This window comes from Natator depressus, chromosome 4 (assembly GCF_965152275.1).
Source record: "Natator depressus isolate rNatDep1 chromosome 4, rNatDep2.hap1, whole genome shotgun sequence".
NCBI lineage: Eukaryota > Metazoa > Chordata > Testudines > Cheloniidae > Natator > Natator depressus.
In genome coordinates this window covers 2237594-2255544 of record NC_134237.1, presented here as the reverse complement: position 1 = coordinate 2255544, position 17951 = coordinate 2237594, and positions in this window count along the sequence as shown.

The window sequence follows — 17951 nt, the reverse complement described above, 5'->3', positions numbered from 1 at the left end:
CACATGATGAGGTATTAGTTGATGTCTGCCAGAAACAACCAAATCACACTTGGGAACAGAATGACCTGCCTCCTTACACACCTATCTAAAAAAAGCTGTGTGATCATGGGGGACTTTCAGTTTCAGTGACACGTGCTCAAGGTGTCATGCAGCCAATACTAAAACAACGTCGAAATTTCTAAACATTATAGATGACAATTTCCTAACTCAAAAAAGTGTTGCAGCCAACACGGCGGGAGCTTATCATGACACATAAAGAGAACTGATTACAGAACTGATCACATTTATAATGTGCAAACTGAATAAAGTCCAGACCACTAATATACATATTTGGTGCTTAAAAGGGCCAACTTCACAAAGCTGAAAACAGTTATGAGCCAAATCAGCTGGGAGGAAGAATTTAATCAGTAAAATCTGAATGAAAATTGGGAATTGTTTCAGAACACTTTACTAGATACCCAAAGAGACATAATCAAGAAAGAAGATTGTATGGTTACAAAACTGACCTGGTTTAGAGGGGAAGTGAAAGCATTCATAAATTAAAAAAAAAAAAAACCGAAGGGGAAGCTGATAGTAACAAGCAGCTCGCCCGGAAGCAGCTCTCCCAGAAGTGCCTTCTCCGGCTCCTACGGGGAGGGGCGGCCAGGGGGCTCTGCACGCTGCCACATCTGCAGGCGCCGCCCCTGCAGCTCCTATTGCAGTGCCGGGGGGGGCCATGCCACTGCTTCCGGGAACCATGTGGAGCGGCTCCCGACCCTGCTACCGGCTGGAGCGTTGGAGCACCGGCGCGCTGGAGCAGGGCAAGCCCCAGAGCCTGCTCCCCAGCGGGAGCTCAAGGGCAGGCTTAAAATGGCTGGTGGGCCGGATCTGGCCCGCAGGCCGTAGTTTGCCCACCCCTGAGCTAGGAGCTGTAGAAAATTGATAGGGGAAGCAAAGGGACAAAAGGAGAAATCTATGACCAGAGTTAAGGACAATAAAAAAACTCCTTAAATATATGAGGATCAAAAAGAATGCTAACAATGGTATTGGACCATTACTAGAAAATGGTAGAACCATCAGTAACAACGCAGAAAAGGCAGGCATGTTCCGTAAATATTTCTGTTCTGAGGGAAAAAACCCCAGATGATGTAGTCATGTCATATGATACACCCTTTTCGTTCCACTAATATCTCGGAGGATGTTAAACAGCAGTTACTAAATTTAGACGTATTTAAATAAGCAGTTCCAGACAACTGGCTTGCAAGATTTTTGAAAGAGGGGCTCACTTGACCATAAATGCTGATGTTCAATAAGTCTCGGAACGGTGGGGAACCTCCAGAAGCCGGGAGCTAATGTTGTGCCAATATTTAAAAAGGGTAAAAGGGATGACTGGGTAATTATAGGTCTGTCAGTCTGACACTGATCCCAGGCAAGATAATGGAGCAGCTGATACAGGACTCCATAAATAATTAAAGGAGGGTAATATAATTAATACCAATCAACATGGGTTTATGTAAATTAGGTCTTGTCAAACCACTTAATTTTTTTGGTGAGATTACAGGTTTGGTTGATGGGGCATGGCCCCGGGCCGCTGCCTCTTGAGTCCTCGTGCCCGCCTGTTTCCTGTACACGGGGGCAGAGGGGGCAGGGCAAGGGCGTTGGGCTGGGGCTGGGGGAAGGCAAGTTGGGGGAAGAGAGAAGGATAGGTCAGGAGGAAGAGAAGGGGGTGGGATGGGGCAGGGGACAGTGGGGGGAGAAAGGGGGAGGGGATTGGGAAGAGAAGGGGATACAGGATTGGGCTGGGGGGGGTGGGGCAGAAGCTGGGCATGTGGCGTCCCCTCAGCAGCAGCAGCAGCCCTAGCAGGGAGGTGGCTGCAACCGAACCAGAGCAGCCACATTGCTCCAGCAGCCAGTGCTGGAGGGGCCACCCGCAGCAGCTGGGGCTGCCCCGTTGAGCTGGACCGTCCCCGCAGCCCAGGTACCACTCCAGGCGGGGGGAGAGAGCCAGGGAGCCAAGGCAACTGGCTTCAGCGTGCGCATGTGTGTACACGCACTTTGCCCTCCCCAATACAGCAGTCACACTACACCTATGGCCAGGGGTAACAGCGGTCCTGTAATAGACTCGATGTTTGACCTGGAACGGCATGGCACGTTCAGGAAAAAAACGTAGGAAGATATAAAATTAACAGGGCAAACATTAAATGGGTTTAAAACTGGCTAACAGGTCAGTCTCAAAATGTAATTTTCAATGGGGAATTACCACAGAATGGATGTGTGTCCAGCAGGGTCCCACACGAATTGGTTTGTGGCCCTACACTATTTAACATTTTTATCAATGATCTAGAAGAAAACATAAAATCATCACTGATCAGTTTTGCAGATGACACAAAAGTTGGGGGAGTGGTAAATAACGAAGAGGCCAGGTCACTGATTCAGAGCGATCTGGATCATTTGGTAAGTCGGGTGCAAGCAAACAATATGGGTTTTAATGCGCCTAAATGTGATTGTATAGATTTAGAAACAAAGACCATCAGCCATACTTACAGGATGGGGGGGCTCTGTCCTGGGAAGCCAGGATTCTAAAATGATTTGGGGGTTCTGGTGGATGATCAGCTCAGCATGAGCTCCCAGTGTGATGCTGTGGTCAAAAGAGCTAATGTGATCCTGGGCTGTATAAACAAGGCCATCTCGACTCGAGCAGGAGCAGACAGGTTATTTCACCTCTGGAACTGGCACTGAAGCAACCGCTGCGGGAATCCTGTGTCCAGTTCTGGTGCCCACAATTCAAGAAGGATGTTGATAAATTTGGAGAGGGGTCAGAGAAGAGCCATGAGTATCATTAAAGGATTAGAAAACCTGCCTCTATCCTGATAGACTCAAGGAGCTCAATCTATTTTGCTGAACAAAGAGAAGATTAAGAGGCAACATGGTTACAAAAAGAACAGGAGGACTCGTGGCACCTTAGAGACTAACAAATTTATTGGAGCATAAGCTTTCGTAGCTACAGCTACAGCTCACTTTATGCTCAAATAAATTCGTCTCTAAGGTGCCACGAGTCCTCCTGTTCTTTTTGCAGATACAGACTAACACGGCTGCTGCTCTGAAACCTGTCATTAAACCTGGTTACAGTCTATAAGTACCTAAATGGGAAACAAGTATGTAATACTGGGCTCTTCAGGCTAGCAGAGAAAGATCTAACACGTTCCAATGCCTGGAAGTTGAAGCCAGAGAATTTCAGACTGCACATAATGTGTACATTTTTAACAGTGAGAGTAATTACCCACTGAAACAATTTACCAGGGATTATGGTGGATTCTCCATCACTGAACATTAGTAAATAAGGCTGGATGTGTTTCTAGAAGATCTGCTCTAGGGCTTATTTTGGGGGAGTTCTCTGGCCTGTGTTATCCAGAAGGCAGACTAGATGATCACAGTGCCTCCCTTCTGGCCTTGGACTCTATGAATCAGATCTGATATCGAAGCCACATTTCCCCACCCTACCCCAGGCACTCACAACCTGTTGGGCATGAACACTCATTCCTTAATCAATTATTTCAGCCATTTCTGAGAACAAGGTTAAGAGAACATACATTATTTTGGATTTTGGATCATGTTAAATTAATTTTCAACTTATTTTGAGGAATTCTAGCACCCCCATGCTGTGGAGCAGGGACTTAAAACTTGGCAGGAGTCACGTTTGTGCCAGGGATGTGCCTTTTGCTGTTTCCATAAAAAATCATCCAAATGTGGCAAATTCATAAGCCCTTGAAAACATCTCAGTTTGCACATGCTCAGTAGAGACTTTGTTTGAGTTTGGCAGCTAAGTTCTCCAAAACTTGAACCTGTACTGAGTATGCTGCAGCCTGGGGATGCAGGACCTATGCAGGAGTTTCCCTGCAATTGCTGCTCCAGGTTTCTGGGGGACCAGGTACAGGAACTGCAGTGTCTCCACTGCTGTTGCTTGAGTACCCCAAACCAGTAGAAAAGTTTGACCTTGATCTCATTGTGCCTCAATTTCCCCATCTGTAAAATGGGGATAATAGCACTACCTCACCTCAAAAGGGTATAGTGAAGATGCATTCATTAATGAATATGAATCACTCACATACAATAGGGATGAGTGCCATACTACAGCCCATAAGGAAATTAATAATTTTGTAATCAACAGGGTTTGAATAGTGGTCAGTAAATATGGCCTGGGGCCACACAGCAAACAAGCAGACTAAAGCAAATTGTTGAATAGCTGTTCATTAAGTGAGCACCATCCGTCCTGTGCACTGAATGAGGTAGAGGCCCTGTTCAGCTTGGAGCAACCACCTGCAACTCTGCAAGCCAACATAGCCCAGAGCAAAGTGGGTCAGGGCCTTGCAAAGCCTGCTCAGCTCACCTCTGCTAGCCTGATGATAAGAGCCCATGCTGTTCTAGTCAAGGAATTGAGACTGTTCTGTGCCATTGACATCATTCCAGAGAGCATCCGTTCCTCCATCAGTGTGGAAACACCATACACACTAGATCTCTAAATAGAGTCCCTACACAATCCCTACATCACAGTCCTCCTCCATGAGACAGAGCTTTACCCTTCTCCTTCTGGACCCAACCTTCACTATCCCACCAAATATAGTTCTTGTAGAGTTCGGGTGACCCCTGAGTCAGGGCATGTTCAACACAATTTTTATGCCCCTCTTTATTGCCAAGTTAACTGTTTTTTATTAGTCTCCTACTTAAAACATAAACAAAATCTAACCAAACCCACCAATCCTGTTAGGTGGAATTGTGGATAATCATGGAAATGAAGCGGACAGAGCAGTTTTTTGCCCTTCTCTCTGCCAGAGGGCTCCAGAGAGCTCCATTCCTGTAGGAGCGCCGTTCCTTCTGTAGAGCTCCATTCCTTCTAGTTACGGGACTTGTAGTGTGTCCTGTCCCTTGTGTTATGGCTTTGTCACACACTATCCCATAGTTGGGCTTGGGCAAGTTGATAGGTATGGACATGGGTGTGACCCAGGGTGCCTGGGGCAGCCCTCCCGAAAATGCCAAGATCAGGGCAGGTTGCAAAAGGGACAGAGAATACGCCCAAAACTGGTGGTTAACACTAAAGTTAGACTCACCAACCACTCATAAACTGTGCTCCTGATCCCCCACACTGACTATCGAGAAGCTGAAAAAAGAAATCACACAGTCATAGAATCATAGAAGATTAGGGCTGGAAGAGACCTCAGGAGGTCATCTAGTCCAACCCCCTGCTCAAAGCAGGACCAATCCCCAACTAAATTATCCCAGCCAGGGCTTTGACAAGCCTGACCTTAAAAACCTCTAAGGAAGGAGATTCCACCACCTCCCTAGGTAACCCATTCCAGTGCTTCACCACCCTCCTAGTGAAATAGTTTTTCCTAATATCCAACCTAGACCTCCCCCCCTGCAACTTGAAACCATTGCTCCTTGTTCTGTCATCTGCCCCACCCCACCCCTTATAGTTCTCTGGCTCCCAATTGGCACATGAGTCCAGTACAGTGAGAAGTTATTTAAAAACTCTACTCACTATATAAAATGTTATTCTGACCCCAAAGGGTCAGCCACATTACCGGGTCAATATTAGTTTAGATCTCACCCCAAATCCCACGCTGCCAGCCAATCCTTTAGCATCTAAAACTAAAGGTTTATTACAAAGGAAAAAGAAAGAACAAGAAGAGAGTTGTTAAATGGTAAAGCAGTCAGATACATACAGACTTCAAAGTCCATATATCAGGTTCTTAGCAGTACTGGTGAGTTTGCTGGCTTGAAAGTTCCTCTGGAACAGATCCACAGCTCGGATGGGTCCTTTGTTCAGAGTTTTGTTTGTAGAAAAGTCCCTCCAGAGGTAGGAAGCAGGAACGAAGACAAGATGGAGAAGATGCAGCTGCCTTTTATACTCTTGAGCCCTGTGGCTTGTACTTCCTTTGTCCCAAACACAAGCTTCACAGCACATGGCATAGAAAAGTCTTAGAGTTCTGCCCATAGGCAGGCCCCTACATGGCTTGCTGACTCATAAGCTGTATCCCTGACTCTGTTCAATGGGTTCATTGTACAGCTGATGACCCCTGATAGGCCATCGAACAGGCTAGACAGTGTTGATGCCAGTCTGTCTGAGGGTGTCACCCAGAAACACAGCACAAGTGTTCCAACCTATCTATAACTCACACTACAAAGGGGATACAAACATATAAACAAGCTTATCATATTTGGCAAATTATAACATTTGTTAACATTTTCGCAGATACCTCACATGGTATATCTGCTCAGATTCCTTGCAGTTTTATAATATTGGTGTTAATAATATCATAAAGTGTCTCCCGTATTTCATACAGCATCACAATGGGTACAGAGAAACAGTCTCTCTACAAGCTGACTCCTCCGAGAAGTGCATCTTCTTGGGAATGCTGCTCAAACACGCAGTTGGGAACTTGCGAAGAAGAATGATTATTGCTCTCTCGGGCAGTGGCCAACAGCCCCTAGCAGTGCAGAAGGGGAGTCTACACAATGCCAAGCAGTCTGGCTAATGTGAATGTTAATGGGCTTTTAGGCATTTGGCTGAAAGAGCTCGTAGGCCCAGTCATCATCGTCATCAAGTGTGCACTGTGGACCATTGCACCAGCCAGAGTAGCCATGATTGATGATGTCATATCTGGTGTTGTGTAGTGAAGTTCCCAGATGTGGCTTACCCTGCGAATCCACGAATTTCTGGGGCGCCCCTGTAGGCAGTGCCAGGTAGGGTCAGAGCGTGCACCCCTTCATGAGCTGATGGAGAGGTTAAGAGCAACATGGCTGAAGAAAAGCCAGATCTCTGCCAGACTGTGACATGGTGCACAAAGTCAGACCACTTTATGCTCAGGATTTGGTGCTGACAGAGTATATGGAATGCCTCCAGCCACTCCAACTCTGCCTGTAACAGGATCCAGGTTTCTGACCTGTACAGCAATATAGACAGCACTCATGTTCACTAGATCCTGACCTCAGTCTCAGCACATAGATGTTTTGCAGTTTACACAGATGAACTTGTCAGTGTTCTCCACAGTGCTCGATCCCACATGCTGGGGGTTCTGGTGGCCCAGCTCAGAGGTTCTGGACCTGGGTCTTCTGCTATGAGATGTTCAACCCCATAGTTTGTAGGCCCAGAGACCGTCAGCAAAGGCAGATTCAGCCCATAAATACCTTTGGCTCCGTTCTAAAAGAATCAGTGACCCTAAGGTGGCTGCAGAGGACCTCAGAGTGTCTACTGTGACTCTTGCATCTGCTCACAGGACCAGTGCATTAATGGAAGCTAAAACACCCTCCAAACAGCTACTTCCTAACAGCTACAGAAGTTAAGATGAGGATTAGTGCTAACAGTAGCAGCAGCAGAGACAGCAAGGGTTGCTGGACAGGGCCCTCATCTAGGGAGCAGGAGACTTGGATTCTAATCCTGGCTTTGCTAAGGATCTGCTGTATGATCCATGGCAAGTCGCTTCCCCTCTCCAGGCCTCGGTTTGCCTTTTGTCCAGTTAGACGGGGAGCTTGCTGGGGCAGGGGACATCTCTCAGAAAGTGCCCAGCCCAACAGGGCCTTGATCTTAGCCTGTGCCACTTTCTGAGGAGTGCATGCGGAAAGTTCTCGCTGAGATCAAGGCCCTGTTGGGCTGGGCACTTTCTGAGGGACGTAGATGGAGGGATGGACAGCACAGCTTCCTTAGCCGCCAGCACTCAACATCCAAAAGCCAGTGAGCTACTGCCTCAACTTCCTATCAGCACTTTAACTCCACAGCAGAAGCCAAGCCACGGAGAGGAGCCAGGGGCAGGAGGGCTGGGTGCTGGCCGGCGGAGAGGTTGGTGCTGGGGAGTGCACTGACACCTAATAAACACCCTGAGAATCATGGGAGGGCCAGCCTGGAGCAGCTGGGAGTCCTGCAGGCAGAGGAGCAGGGCCATGGATAATCACTGCGTGATCCTGTGCTGCTCAGTGTACCTTTTAATGGGGGTGGGGGGCGAGGGGGCTGGCCTTGTCAACCCCCACTCCACCCCGAAGGCTGGGCCCAGGAAAGCCAACCAGCCTGGTCCAGTGTGTCAGGAGAGGAGATTGCAGGCCGTGCTCCCCCCTCCAAGGGACAGCACAATGCACAGGGAGGGTGTGAGAGAGGGGCACGTCTGGGGAGGCTCCCACATGTGCTTTGACTCAAAGCTGGCAGTGAATTGGGGTAAATTTTGCTTTAAAGTTCAGGGGTTCATCTGGGCCTGAATCTGGAAACAAAACTCAGGGAACAGGGCTAGGAGGGTGGGGGTGAGGCTGGCCTTTGCAGATGAGACCAATGGATGTATTCACATGGGCCTGTGTGCTCGTCTCCTGCTCACATCCAGGGCCCGTTCCTTCCCACGCTGCCTCTTATTTAACCCTTCGCTAGCCAGTGACCCAAGCAGACATGCAGTTGCTCACGGGTTTATCGTCATTTAATGCCAGCTCTCCTCTGCACAGGCCCATGGCATTCCTCCTCCTCCCCACAGTGGGTGCAGAGTGGATGTGTCTTTCTCTGCATCACTTTCTGCAGTAAAAGGAAGTAAAATCAAGAGGAAGCTCTGAGTTTCCACTTTACCCAGGGAGCAGAATCTGGTTAGTCTTGTCCCTTGAGATTGTTTCACTGCGTGAGTCTAAGTAGAGATTGGGTGTGCTGGTGGGGCTGTGCTGAATCTAGGGCAGGAAGAGCACTTGCCTTGCTCACGCACTTCTAGAGACTAATCTTTTTTTTTAAAAAGGGATTTGGGTTTCTGTGTCCCAGAAATACCATAACCTCAGCACCTTCCCCACAGGCAAAGAGAAAGCTACGTCTGATTTCTGTGTAGAAGGTGCTGTGCTGAGCTCTGAAGAACCTCATTGCATGCCTGTGCAAAGAGACCAAAAGCCCAGCTGGAATAAAGAAAATCTGTCCTGAAAAGACAGCCCTAGCAAGGGGCTGTGTAACAAGGCCAGCCTTTTAGATGAAAGGCCAGTCTGACAGGGAAGAGAATCAGATTATTACTTTCTCTTTCGGCCCTGGACAGCTACTGAAGGAAAGAACCAGTTGCCGCTCATGAAGGTTGACAAGTCAGCCATAACGATGAATTAAATCTGCAATCATTATAAACCTCAACAGACACTGTCTCTCATCAGCCACTGCATTGCTTAATCTTTCTAGACAAACTTGTCAAGACTTTGTGAGAATGGCAACTGCCTAATGTTATATCCAGCATCAAGGACTGATCACCTTTGGGAATCAGATCCTGTGCAGTGTTGGGGCTGGTGGTACTTGGATAATCATAGAATCATAGAATATCAGGGTTGGAAGGGACCTCAGGAGGTCATCTAGTCCAACCCCCTGCTCAAAGCAGGACCAATCCACAATTAAATCATCCCAGCCAGGGCTTTGTCAAGCCTGACCTTAAAAACTTCTAAGGAAGGAGATTCTACCACCTCCCTAGGTAACACATTCCAGTGTTTCACCACCCTCCTAGTGAAAAAGTTTTTCCTAATATCCAACCTAAACCTCCCCCACTGCAACTTGAGACCATTACTCCTTGTCCTGTCATCTTCTACCACTGAGAATAGTCTAGAACCATCCTCTTTGCAACCACCTCTCAGGTAGTTGAAAGCAGCTATCAAATCCCCCCTCATTCTTCTCTTCTGCAGACTAAACAATCCCAGTTCCCTCAGCCTCTCCTCATAAGTCATGTGTTCCAGACCCCTAATCATTTTTGTTGCCCTTTGCTGGACTCTCTCCAATTTTTCCACATCCTTCTTGTAGTGTGGGGCCCAAAACTGGACACACTACTCCAGATGAGGCCTCACCAATGTCGAATAGAGGGGAACGATCACGTCCCTCGATCTGCTGGCAATGCCCCTACTTATACAGCCCAAAATGCTGTTAGTCTTCTTGGCAACAGGGGCACACTGTTGACTCATATCCAGCTTCTCGTCCACTATCACCCCTAGGTCCTTTTCTGCAGAACTGCTGCCTAGCCATTCGGTCCCTAGTCTGTAGCGGTGCATTGGATTCTTCCGTCCTAAGTGCAGGACCCTGCACTTATCCTTGTTGAACCTCATCAGATTTCTTTTGGCCCAATCCTCCAATTTGTCTAGGTCCCTCTGTATCCTATCCCTACCTGCCACCGTATCTACCACTCCTAGTTTAGTATCATCCGCAAATTTGCTGAGAGTGCAATCCACACCATCCTCCAGATCATTTATGAAGATATTGAACAAAACCGGCCCCAGGACCGACCCTTGGGGCACTCTACTTGATACCGGCTGCCAACTAAACATGGAGCCATTGATCACTACCCGTTGAGCCCTACAATCTAGCCAGCCTTCTACCCACCTTACAGTGCATTCATCCAGCCCATACTTCTTTAACTTGCTGACAAGAATACTGTGGGAGACCGTGTCAAAAGCTTTGCTAAAGTCAAGAAACAATACATCCACTGCTTTCCCTTCATCCACAGAACCAGTAATCTCATCATAGAAGGCGATTAGATTAGTCAGGCATGATAAATGTCAGTCTGATCAAAACTCCATGACAACTGAAGACAAAAAATAAGAAAAACATGTTTGGCTTGTCTGGGGTTTCTGTGTCTAATAAAGCACAGATCTGGTGGTTGCACTGATGTAGTGGAAGCCTTTAGTGTAGACCTACTGCACTGATGTGTGAACCACAAAGTAAAACTATTTCCCCATGTTTATTCCCCCCCCCCACCTCGCTGTTCCTCAGACATTCTTGTCAACTGCTGGAAATGGCCCACCTTGATTATCACTACAAAAGGTTCCCCTCCCCGTCCCCCCGCTCTCCTGCTGGTAATAGCTCACCTTACCTGATCACTCTCGTTACAGTGTGTATGGTAATACCCATTGTTTCATGTTCTCTGTCTATATAAATCTCCCCACTGTATTTTCCACTGAATGCACCCGATGAAGTGAGCTGTAGCTCACAAAAGCTTATGCTCAAATAAATTTGTTAATCTCTAAGGTGCCACAAGTCCTCCTTTTCTTTTTCCAAGTCTATAAGTAAACCAAGAGATGCTGGGGTGTTGAATCATCATGTGTCAGATGAGTGGAAATACAGCATCTGCTTCTAGAGGGCAGGCGCCAGGACAGTATGCCGAGAGAGAAAATGCTGATGGCACGATGGATGGGTGAGGACTGTCCTGTTGTTCCGATCTATTTGCAGGTGCTGGAACCCCAGTAGTAGAAAACCGTGGTCGGACTGGGCATCACCCACTGTAGCAATGTTGCTTTGTTTGGAGGGAAGCCAGGAATGAAATGCAAGTGGAGGTTGTGACGGGTTTTCCCAGGGTGCAACCTGGAACTGGAGTACTGCTGAGTCCTCTCTCCCTCCAACCTGCGCTTTCTCTCACACTGTGATGCTGTTGCTAAGCCACAAACCTCTCTCAGGTACTGTACTTACAGACATCCACAGGCAGGGACACACCCAGCTGAGTTATATGAATGCTTCTCCCAGTTCACTCATGAACTAACAATAGAGAGGCTCCAGCCAATTCCTCCCAGCCCTCAGCCTATGACCCTAGAGCTGTACCGGTCCATCCCTCCCTCAATGTGGAGAGGACATGCACCAGTTTTTGTACACTGAGCAGATTTCCCAAGCATTTCAACCACAATGCACTGTTTTAGATAAAACATAAAATAGGTTTATTAACTACAGAAAGATAGATTTTAAGTGATTGTAAGTGGTAGACAAAGGATAGAGATGGTTACCAGAGAAAACAAAAATAAGCACACAATCTGAATTCTATAAGCAGGATTTGAATCAAGCAGTGTCTCACCCTGATAGATAGTACAAACAGGTCACATATTTTCAATACACAAGCTGAAACCTGTAACTTCAGCCTGTGACAGCCTCCCCCATTCAAGATCTTTGTCCTACAGACGTTTTTCCAGGTATTGAGTGGCGGGGGGGGGGGGGGAGAAAGAGAAATGAGGCCAAGTGGTGATGTCAATTCCCCTCTTTTATTGCTTCTTCCATCTTGCTTGGGTGGGTCAAGCAGTCTCCATTGTCTATGTGCTATGTCTTAGAAGTCTCCACTGTATACAGTTCCTAGGATAGCCCTTGTGAGTGTGGATTCCCTTAAATGGGCCATCAGCAGCATCTGGCTGCTCCACTGTTGTACCTGAAAGGCTGGTTATGGGTGTTCCCAACCTCACAACATATTCCAGTAACACACACGTAGCAAAACTTCATAACTTCTTATACAATGATAAACACTAATATCCTGTTGACTGGTATGTGCTAACAGATCAAGACTTTTAAAATGATACCTCACAAGGCAGACTTTGTACACAACACGTCATAATTATATGACAGCAGTGAATATGGGGGTTCCAAGGTGCTGCTTTGAGGAACAGTTTGCCACAGAGGTCACATTTTCTTATGGGCTGAAAGAAGGTAGATTCCAAACATGTCATTGACTTTTTCACTGATGCTGCAGGTTACTCACTCGGGCATTTGTGACTCATTGACACATCCCTGAAGATAAGGGAAGTGGGAGATGCCCTCAGGAAAGGGAGCTAGAGTCTGGGACAAATAGGTCAAAGTAGCATCCCTAAAAGGCAGCCAACACAGGGTAGGAGACTGAGGCCTTATCTATATTCAAAGATGCACTGTTTTAACTAAATGAATTATTTTAAACCTATTTAGTTAAGCTGGTGCAAGATACAGTGTGAACACCCTTAACTTGATTTAAACCAGGTTTGTACCCATTTACCTGAAGTTGATTCCTTACCAAAATCTATATAAATCAGGTTTAATTTGTATTAAGAGGGTCCACTTTTGTTTGAACCAGTTTTACGCGAATCAGTTTTAAAAAAAAGAATCACATCATGAGTTAAAAGTATTTCAGTAGAAACAAGGCCATAGGCTGGTGTTTATGATGTGTTTAGATTTAAAAAAGGGTAACTTTGACCTTGTAGGCAGAGTATGTAAAGTGCAGGTTTCTCTCACTTTAGAGCCACTATCCAGTAAGAGCAAATCTTTGTTCTGGCTGTGATATTGTAACAACTCTTTTTGCCTTCTGATCAGTTGTGTCCAGTTGCATCACTCACATGGCTGATTGTGCCGCAGTGTGTCAGGACAAAGCAGCATCACACTACAAGATACGATGCACGCAGCATGATGGGAAGTGATAGCTAAGTGTCAGAGGAAGAGAGATTCATTTTTTAATCTATTATTTATTGTCAGTGGGTATTCTAATCTGAGCAAAGCCAATGAACAGAATCAGAGCTGACAGGTAGGCATCTGTATGTCATTAGACCAGGGTTAAAAGGAGACTCTTGGGGAATTCAGAGCTTTTTGTGTTGTTTCTCTTTCTTAACTCTGTATTCTTTGTAATGCTATTAAACACACCTTAAAACAAACCAATCTGTATCTACTTTAAGGTCAGCAGGGACCATTATGGTCATCAAACATAATACAGGTCATAGAATTTCAGAGGCTGGAATCATTGGTTGATTGACCTAGAACATGTCTCTTAGAAAGATGTCCAATCTTGATTTCAAATGATAGAGAATCCACCGCAGCCAGAGCTGAGGTAATAGCAGATTTTTCAGTTTGCCAAATTGTTTCAGAGCAAACCAAAAATGAATGGTTGGGTTGAATGAAACATTTTGTTTTGACAAAATCAAAATGTTTAATTGCCATTTTGATCATTTAAATTGTTTGCTTTTTAAATAAAATTAAAGGAAAATAGTTTTGGACTGAAAAAAAAATCAAAACATTTCATTTTGAAAAATGTCAAAACAAAACGATTCGGCTTTTTCCAATGTATGTAATTATTTTACTGTCACAATCCAGACACAAATTCCTGAACCATTTTACGGCCACCGAATCTGCATTTTCCCCACAAACATGTGGCTGAAAAATGTTGCCCAGCACAAAGCAGAACCCTGCTACAAATGTGCTCCCTGCACCCAGTCTCAGTTTGACCAACTTCATCTTCCAGCCCCTGGAGCTCACTGTACCTTGCTCTGCCCTCAAGCTGCAGAAAGCTCCTCTTTCTGTTGAATAAACTAAAGAGATTGAGCTTCTTAAGCATCTCACTGTAACACAGATTTCCCAGATTTCTGATCTTTCTTGTGGCTCTTTTTCTGAGCACATTCCAGTCTTTTAACATCCATTTTACAATACTGACAACAATGGGTTCCCGAATGCCATATACAAAGGTAATATCACACAAATCTGAAAAAAATCCCCAAGATACTTGAAATCCTCAAAATTTTCCCATTCAGATTAAAATACTTCCAGTAAATCAAAATGTGGGGCTTGTGTGACATAAAGCCATATTACCAGCAGCTATTGACCTTTGTGAAGGTGAATAGCATTCGTTATGAACCCAAGAGGTAATGTTGGTATTTTCCGCAGAGAGCAATAAATCCTGGTTTTCAATGTCAGGAAGAAGAAAACACTATCTGCATTGTTACGTACATTCTGAATAGATCTGGAAATCTCTCCACTAAGGCCACACATTTTATAAGCGTAACATTTCCAAAGTTACTATACTCACAACAGGGAATGACACAAGACAGGTATTTTGGTGGAAGATCTATCCAGACTTTATTTGCTGCAACTGGGAAATGATCTACTTTAGCTGCAATCCAATACTGCATTTGAAGAAATTTCTTACAAATTACAGTCTGACCAGATCAGCAACCCGATTGTCCTGTGTGATTTCAGCTCCACGTCTTCATTCATTGCTTGTGGAGTGAGGTGACGTTTTCCTTCACCTCGGGCACTGTATAAAGGAGAGAATCAAAGCAGGCTAGGAGTTGCTAGTTGTTGTTATGTCTGTGGATTGAAAAGAGAAGGAGGATGTGAACAGTGTCTTACCAATGAAATCACAAAGCTGTGGAATCATAAAAAGTGGCTTATTTTCAACCTGGAGTTTAAGTTTAAATTGTTCAAGGCACATGAATTAGTTGACCTGGAGGCAGGGCCATCCCTGGGGGGGGGGGTGCATGTTCCAGGGCAGATTCGTCTCTTTCGGGACCAACCATGCTGGCCAATCGTACCGGCCTGCAGGGCCCCCCAAAGCTCGGGTCCTGGAGCGGTCGCCCCGATTCGCCCTACCCAAGAGACGGCTCTGCCTGGAAGCAGCCTGCAAAAGCTTTAACCCCTTTGACTCTCCAGAGCCTGGAAAATCTTGGGCCAGATTCTGATTGTCACAATTCAGGGCAACTGCACCTATATTCCCCCCTACCCCTGTGATCCAGCCAGGGCACCCACTGAGGCTTATGGCTCTCAGCTGCTATCGCTCTTGGGCAGAGATCAGGGGTTTTACCAGGCTGCACGGTTCCCAGCCTACACTGTGTTACTCCAACAAGCCAGAGCCATTGGCCATTATCTTTAAAAACTCCTGGCGATTGGGGGAGGTCCCGGACGACTGGAAAAAGGCTAATGTAGTGCCCATCTTTAAAAAAGGGAATAAGTAGGATCCTGGGAACTACAGGCCAGTCAGCCTCACCTCAGTCCCTGGAAAAATCATGGAGCAGGTCCTCAAGGAATCAATTCTGAAGCACTTAGAGGAGAGGAAAGTGATCAGGAACAGTCAGGATGGATTCACCAAGGGCAAGTCATGCCTGACTAATCTAATTGCCTTCTGTGACGAGATAACTGGCTCTGTGGATGAAGGGAAAGCAGTGGATGTATTGTTTCTTGACTTTAGCAAAGCTTTTGACATGGTCTCCCACAGTATTCTTGCCAGCAAGTTAAAGAAGTATGGGCTGGATGAAAGGACTATAAGGTGGATAGAAAGCTGGCTAGATCATCGGGTTCAATGGGTAGTGATCAATGGCTCCATGTCTAGTTGGCAGCCAGTACCAAGTGGAGTGCCCGAAGGGTTGGTCCTGGGGCCGGTTTTGTTCAATATCTTCATTAATGATCTGGAGGATGGTGTGGATTGCACCCTCAGCAAGTGTGCAGATGACACTAAACTGGGTAGATACTCTGGAGGGTAGGGATAGGATACAGAGGGCCCTAGACAAATTAGAGGATTGGGCCAAAAGAAATCTGATGAGGTTCAATAAGGACAAGTGCAGAGTCCTGCACTTAGGATGGAAGAATCCCATGCACCGCTACAGACTAGGGACCGAGTGGTTAGGCAGCAGATCTGCAGAAAAGGACCTAGGGGTTACAGTGGATGAGAAGCTGGATATGAGTCAACAGTGTGCCCTTGTTGCCAAGAAGGCTAACAGCATTTTGGGTTGTATAAGTAAGAGTATTGCCAGCAGATCGAGGGACGTGATCATTCCCCTCTATTTGGCATTGGTGAGGCCTCATCGGGAGTACTGTGTCCAGTTTTGGGTCCCACACTTCAAGAAGGATGTGGAAAAATTGGAGAGAGTCCAGCGGAGGGTAACAAAAATGATTAGGGGACTGGAGCACATAATTTATGAGGCGAGGCTGAAGGAACTGGGATTATTTAGTCTGCAGAAGAGAAGAATGAGGGGGGATTTGAGAGCTGCTTTCAACTACCTGAAAGGGGGGTTCCAAAGAGGATGGATCTAGACTGTTCTCCATGGTAGCAGACGACAGAGCAAGGAGTAATGATCTCAAGTTGCAGTGCGGGAGGTTTAGGTTGGATATTAGGAAAAACTTTTTCACTAGGAGGGTGGTGAAGCACTGGAATGCGTTACCTAGGGAGGTGGTAGAATCTCCTTCCTTAGAGGTTTTTAAGGTCAGGCTTGACAAAGCCCTGGCTGGAATGATTTAGTTGGGGATTGGGTCCTGCTTTGAGCAGGGGGTTGAACTAGATGACCTCCTGAGGTCTCTTCCAACCCTGATATTCTCTGATTCAGTGGCTCTGCAATCACAGCCGCCAACTCCTTTAGCACTCTCGGATGCAGTGCATCCAGCCCCATGGACTTAGATGCTTATTTCAGGTAGGGTTTTAGGAGTTGTGTTTTTCCTGGTCTCTCTCTGTCCTGGAGAGAACCACAAAGAAAGCCCAAACAAAAACCTCCCCCCACAGATTTGAAAGGATCTTCTTCCCTTATTGGTCCCTTTGGTCAGGTGCCAACCAAGTTATTTGAGCTTCTTAACCCCTTACAGGTAAAGGAGGGATTTTATGCTACCCTTAGCTGTATGTTTATGACAGCCCTCGTCAGTGGGGTCTCAGAAGACAGAGAGCTGTGATTTCTGGACCCATCTCAGTGCTAATTAGTCAAGGGGAGGAGAGATGCTACCATCAGAAGTCCTGACTTTGCCCCAATGCATGCTTAGGGGTAGGACCTATGTCACAGCCCTCTTAGCACCACCCTGACCAATCAGTGCTAAGAGTGTGAAGCGTTTGACACGTGATTTGAAAAAATGTGCCTAGGGATGTGAATTTTTTTAACAACTTGTGTAGTCCTAAACTGCTAACATGTACATACCCTGAGAGGAGGTATCCCGTGGCGGAGTGGAATTTTGTTAAATTAATCCATGTAAAAATGGTTTAAAATGTCAAGGGACTATTTTAACATTTCATTCCAAATACACAAATAATTGTGTTTTCCTCTAGCTTTTCAAACTGCTGTCATTTTAGATATATTTTGCTAACGAAGGCAGTGTCTTTATCTTCCTTCCTCAGGAATCCCTTCTAAACTGAGGGAAGACATACTAGATGGCACCCAGGAAGCAATACACCTTAGCAGTCTGTACTGTAATCAAGACGCTGAAGGAATTTTGTTAGTGATGCTTTCCACAGTGTGTGGTGCTTCAAATACTTCTACTGACATCTGGAAGAGATTCTCTGCCAGCCAGCCATCAGGCCCTCACAGGAAAGCACATAGGAAAAAACAAATAGGAGCAGCATAGTCATTCAAAATCCTCGTTTGTTACAAGCAGCGATCTGGCTTCTATTATGAATGTATATTAAAGCTGGATTTTGGCACAATGGATGAGAAAATAACGGAGACTTCAAAACGGTGGTGCTCTCATCCAGTGGCTGCCC